This window comes from Ostrea edulis, chromosome 8, assembly GCF_947568905.1.
Source record: "Ostrea edulis chromosome 8, xbOstEdul1.1, whole genome shotgun sequence".
NCBI lineage: Eukaryota > Metazoa > Mollusca > Bivalvia > Ostreida > Ostreidae > Ostrea > Ostrea edulis.
In genome coordinates, this window is record NC_079171.1 from 4,771,116 (window position 1) to 4,775,974 (window position 4,859).

The window sequence follows — 4,859 nt, forward strand, 5'->3', positions numbered from 1 at the left end:
CGACAAAAATTTATACCAGAAACTATTATTCATTCTTTGTTCGCATTTTTCACAACCCATAGTCTGTCGAAAAAATAAATCGCACCTGCGATAATGTCCGAAAACTATTACTTATTCTTAATCGCATTGCTCGTTACCCCCTCTTTGTCGAAAAAATAAATCGTCCTGCGTCAAGTAACGAGACCATGCAATACGATGTGTGGCTTCCGCCATAAATGAATGAAGCCGATTGATGTCCAATGAAGGTTTACTTTACTTATTATCGTCATTCAAAGGAGAATCGTGTGCATGTATATCCATGATCATTACTTCAAAACGAAGACCATATTAAGATCGATATCTTCAATGATTACCATAACGAAATGCATTTTGTTTTCTTCCGTCATTTTTTTTTTTTTACCATTAATATCACCTTTTAAATTGTCGTCCAAGACACCTGTCATATCCCTCTGTCACTTCTATCGATTGATTCCAACAGGTGTTCTTTTCTTTCTCCTTTCCTCTTTCAATTTCGTATATCATTATTAATTACCTTCATTAATTATTAAGAAGAAAAGCTTTTCATGTCCTATTTCTCGAATTTCTGTCCAATATCATTATTTGCTTCATTAATTATGCATAATAAAAACGTCGTTAATCATGTATATTGGTATACGGCCTCTAATACTACTATGGTCATACATTGAATACCTTAACCTCTCAAAATAGTTATATACACGTATACATGCAGCAAATTGTTTAACGTTTACACTTTATATTGATTGAACAATTAAAAATGAGCGGATTTAGAGAGAAACAGAAGGGAGCAGCGATTGAGATATTCAGAACATCTCCTGTTACAACGAGCATGTGAATTACAACTTTGCAGAGAGAATAGGGAGCGAGTGAGAATTTTACAGCAAGGTCGCGAAGTACAAATTCAACAACTAAGAGGGTTAGTGTCGGAATTCTAACGTATTCAGTTGGATAGAGATCATCATTCCCGGAGACCGCCGCGGTGGCTGAGAGGTTAGAGCGTTCGCCCCGCATGCGGAAGGCCCGTGGTTCGGATCCTGGCCGCGACACACTTTTGTCGTTTAAACATGTAGTGACAGTTCCATCGCCAAACGCTCGGCATCAGGTGTGAATGTCACGTGTCACAGTAGTTGTGTCACCCTTAAGAACCCTCACTACTCAAAGTCTGCAAGCGCCGAGCATAAGCCTACATTTGAAGCCCTTCACCGGTCTTGGTAACGTCTTCATATGAGTGATTTTTTATTCGAGCGAGCGGTTAAGCAACATTCAATCAATCATTCTCTGAAATTCATAGCGAAACAAAATGTGTTCAACGTAACCTTCATGCCTATTCCCGATTCTTCAATTAATCGTTTTATTTCGGGATCTACTCCAAATTGTAAATTATAAATGCAGTGTGACCCCAACGATTATGTACGGCTCAACATTCGACACCCAACTTTCAGACATCTAGGTCAATATTACTCGTTTAACGAATTATTTCCTTCATGCAATATTTAATTACTTACTTTCCCATGTCGTTTCAGCACTCATTGCCAGTGTTTGCATACCATATCAACAGCAGAGAACACATTTCAATTGACAACAATGAATGGGCACACCATTACATGATAACAAGACAAGACATCACTCAGGGTTAGGTTCTCGAAAAGGAAGACACATCTCAGCGTGTTCTCCCTTTAGATTCTGAACTTTATTTCAAATTGAAACAAAAAATAGCACATGCCAAGAGTTACCAAAACCCCGACTTCAAAAATATACTGAACATACGAGATGCCAGTGTAAAGGGTGGGCTGAAACAAGGTTTCAGATCTTAAAATCTGGAACCAAACTACAAATAATCAGGTATCGGTGGGTGTGACCGGTCGACAGGGGGTGTCTACTCCTCCTGGGCACCTGATCCCACCTCTGATGTGTCCAGGGGTCCGTGTTTGCCCAAGTATCTAATTTGTATTGCTTGGATGAGTTATGAGATTGATCACTGTTCGTTATCTTCACCTTTCATCCAGATGTCCATGTTTGGGCAACTCTATTTCGTATACTTTGCGGGAGTTGTGAGATTATCCACGGTTCGTTATCTTTACCTTATAAGCATAATTTGCAGCTCTTAATCGTACGAGTACGCCTTATGCCTGTGCTGTGATCGCATTCCATGTAAAATATATTCGAAAGAAAAGACGTGTTTGTGAAACAAATGCTTCGGATAATGGCCAATTCCAACAAGAGGTAATGTGAGCAATGCTCACTAAGAATACCCCCCCGCTTACCCCAAAGGGTGTTGGTAATAGGTATAAACTACCTCTTTTCTGAGTGTAAAAAACAAATAGCATGAAAAACCGAACCATATTGCTACTTCGATGTCCAGTGCGTGTGACCTTTGGACCCCAAAATCGATAGGGAACATCTTCATCCCATGGGTAGTCCATATGTATGATATGGTGACTGTAGGTGGAAAGGATAATGCTTTAGAGCCCGGAAACCATATTGCTACTTCTTTGTCCAGTGCACTTGACCTTTTGACCCCAAAATCGATAGGGAACATCTTCATCCCATGGGTAGTCCATATATATGATATGATGACGGTAGGTGGAAAGGATAATGCTTTAGAGTCCGGAAACCATTGCGTCTACAGACGGACGGACGGACAACTCGATTCCAGTATACCCCCAACTTGTTGCGGGGGGTATAAAAATGGCCAAGGTCACAAGGATGAATATCTTGGTACCAGTAGAAAGATCTTGTCACAAGCTTTCCTCATAAATACCAGTGTTGTAAAAATGTACTTTACCGCACTGGCACATTACATGACGTCACAATGAAAAATACGTCATGATAAAGGCATCTACATTCCTTTTGCGGTTGGAAATGTCAAAATATTTTTTCGCTATTTAGCACCGCTGTCAAACAATAAAACCGCAATCGTGTAAAAGTTTCTGTCAAATGGGTTACATTAATTCTCGTTGATATTGAAACATTTTCAATTTCTTCTTTATATAAACATGCTAAAGTAATATCCATATTATATTGTGATCTTGATATCGCCCCTAATCTGCACGTACATAGTGACTTTCACAATTAACTCCTTTGCATAAGCAGGGTTTCCGTACATATACAATTTTCATCACTGGCACGACACCCCGAGGTTTATGAGTGAAAGATGTTTCGATTTATGTGACATGTGAACTTCAATGCAAATAAAAAGGTTAGGGGAGGAAGTTGTGGCTTTAACAGAAACCATGTTTTAGGCTAGATTCAACTCGGCTAAAAATCGTCGCATTTTGCATATTCAATGCAAAAATTCGACATGTTACAAGTCACGATAAACTTGCTCTCATCACTTTTCAAATAAAGAAATTAATGTTTTAAGTTATATTAACTTCAACTTGCATTGATATCTGGATACCGTGCCAATGCAACGAGTTATACATACACGGTACGATTGTATCCTGATATTTGACCACGTGATACACAGCTGATGTAGAGACTGTCGGTCTGGTGAAAAATGTATGGGAGGTCAATATGCACTTAATTATATATGCATATTTTTTTTTAGTATATAAGGGTTGTGTGTACAGAATGTCAAAAATTGATGAGTTTAAAATGCTTTTTTCCTCTGACATATTTATATGGCCCTACTTAAACACACCTGCGTACGCGTAGCCGTACGACTCCCGCCGTTGCAAAAGTCCCATAGTGATACCTCCTGTAAATTTAAACAGTTGAAGAATCAAAGTCGCGGTGCAATGTGAATTATCGAATGAAAATGCGACACAATATGGTGACTCACAATCCTGCAAAATTTCAAAAAAAAATCTGTTGAGCCGTTTCCGAGTGGCGCCCACCAAGTGACGGACGGCACTTTGTCCCCTTTCGCGAAACAGCGCGGGAGGGGCAAAAGTCGAGGGTATCGATCACTTTGATTTAAGACAGACTCGCTGCTAGTTTCTACATAATCAGAACAGTTTTTCTTCTGAGAATGCCTTATACAGTAAATCTCATCAACGTTTGTTTTGAAAAGTTATTATCAGATAGAGACAAGTCAAATGTTAACCGTTGATGAGGTGTTGTTAACCGGTGATGAGGTGCTGGGAGGCGTAGACGCCCTCAAAACTTTTAAAACCTTCGCTTCTTTTTTCCTTTTCTTTAGCATTTCTGTTTGTGTAGCTTTTCTCTTCGTTCCACTTTCCAAAGGTAACGTGCAAAACTTCAAATGCTTTTTAACAGTCTGGCCACTCTTCCTCTGAATTTGTCTCCTAAAAACTGGTCCACCGAGTTCTGGGTATTGAGCAGCAAGAATGTTGTAAACTTCCGAGGGATCGTGTCGTTTCAGTAGGTCTTCCATTGCCCGCATCACACTGTCACGGGTTCGGATGTATTTTTTTTTCCCTTTGGAATTCCCGTGCGGGGCCAACCCAGGAAATGTTCCCAAATATTCCACAACAGAAATATGCTGTGACGAGGACTGATTTTCTAACCACGAAACTCTCTTTTTATAATTAGAGTCCAACTTTAGACAGGTGTAGTAGCGACACAAAATTAATATCATTGATGGGTGAGGCTGGGATTCCAGGAGCTCGTACGTCACTTTCCCGCGACATTTTATACGACAGTGAAATTTGTTATTTTGGCAATATACGATTTTCAATTCTCCTGGTTTAGACTTGAGAAAGTAGGTTTTTATTGTTCTGCCTTGTGATCCGTTCCAGACCCCGCAATCATCTGAGAAAGTGCTTCTCATTTTATTCTCGCGTTTGTGTCTATTAGTTGAATTTTGAACAACAAAATACACGTTATTTTTAACGCCTGCGGGAATGGAGGGGTGAGCCGCTGCATAAGTGTAATTT